This window comes from Sitodiplosis mosellana, unplaced genomic scaffold, assembly GCF_009176505.1.
Source record: "Sitodiplosis mosellana isolate CC-2019 unplaced genomic scaffold, AAFC_SMos_1.0 Smas_scaffold_21, whole genome shotgun sequence".
NCBI lineage: Eukaryota > Metazoa > Arthropoda > Insecta > Diptera > Cecidomyiidae > Sitodiplosis > Sitodiplosis mosellana.
The window spans coordinates 627518-629218 of NW_022595263.1; positions in this window are offsets into that span (position 1 = coordinate 627518).

The window sequence follows — 1701 nt, forward strand, 5'->3', positions numbered from 1 at the left end:
CGTTATCAAGAATAGACACGGTGCGTCGAATGGCGATGACGGATAAACGCCTTTGCAATCTCGCTTTCTTGGCATTCGAGAAAAATAAACTTAACACATTGGATGAAAATGCAATTATCCGAAAATTCAACGACAAAAGCAGACGATTAAAATTATTTTAAAATGTGATGAATCAGATCCTATTTTTGTTTTCCATTTCATTTGTTTGCTATTTCAAATTATGTCAACATTATTGAACATTACAATTACCATTATATTTTCAAATCAACAATTATGTTGTCGCAATAGTAACTTTGAATTTTATATTTGATCTTCAATAAACTAGAAATATTTGGTTATCCAAACATTACAAATTGTTGTTATTGTTACAAAACACCTATTCTTTTTCAGCACCGCCAAAAATTTATTGAGCACCACCAAAGAAAAATTTCTGGCTACGGCACTGTACAGTTTTAAATTAAAATCGTACATAAATTGTCCATACAAATAGCTAAAAACAGTCCAATTTCCATTGGTTTAGTGTAGTGTGTATTTTCAGTGCCTCTATTAAAATGGAACTTTGCCGGATTTTTTGTTTTGTTCGATTTAAATACTTTCTCCAACGTAATTTTAAAAGTGTTGAGCAGTTCAGTTTATGGTTCATTTTTATTGGTTTGAAACAATGGTTTCCAAAACAAAAAAAACGAAAAATGAAAATAGGTGGAATCCTGAAATTTCCGCCTGGAATTCAGTTCATCATGGCACGTGGTCACACAATTTCATATTTTAATTTCTTCGATCCAAAGTATGCTGACTTGGCCAAGGAGCTGATGAAGAGGAAGTACGATTTGAAAATGTTTAAGTCCATATACGGTAACTCTGACGATTTGTGGAAAAAAAAGTGTCAAACGAAGTCAACACAAAAAAATTGTTGGATTCGTTGCAAGCCATGACTGTTCAAAACGTACCAAGCAAAGGCACTGCAAATTGGGCGGTACCACTTGAGGTTCAGAGATGTTCTGCTTTTCGGAGTCGTGCTTGATTCAGAAAACCGTCAAATGATTTTCTTTGAACATGCAAATAAGTTGCATGAAAATGTTGTTGCATTGATTTTGGCATTTGGCCCGAATGTGTGTGCTATCGTCAGAAAAACCGACTTCGATCGAACGGACAATTTGATTTTTCATATTGGTATGAACAGATTTTGGTCTTCACACGACTCTGACGGTGCCCATTGTTACGAAGTGACACTTTGCCCTGCAAATATTTTGATCATGTATAAAAAAGTTAAATAAAGCCAGAAACCAAACTAATTTGGGTTTTTTTCTGAATTGATTGGAAATCGGTTCGATTTTATTACAATATCAAACGAATGTTGGCATGAAATCGAAATTTTGTTTATAGAACACACAGCGCACTCAAAGTTGTGTGAGTAAGTGCTGAACCCGTGCAGATTGCTTTTAGCAGCTTTTTTCGTTGCTTGTTCTAAAAGCACAAACGCGATAAACTGAGGGAGTAGAACGGATCAGTTTCAAGTTTCTTTCAACAGATGGACATGGCGCGGAAAGAAAAAAAAACTTTCAAACACGAGCTCTTCATTCAGTAGTTTTAGTTTGAAAACGAGAACATTGAGCATATGCTCTGTCAATCAGATTGCCTCTTCTCTCGTACAATTTTCGCGTTAAACGGAAGTTCTTTGGGATATGAAAGAAAAAACGGAAA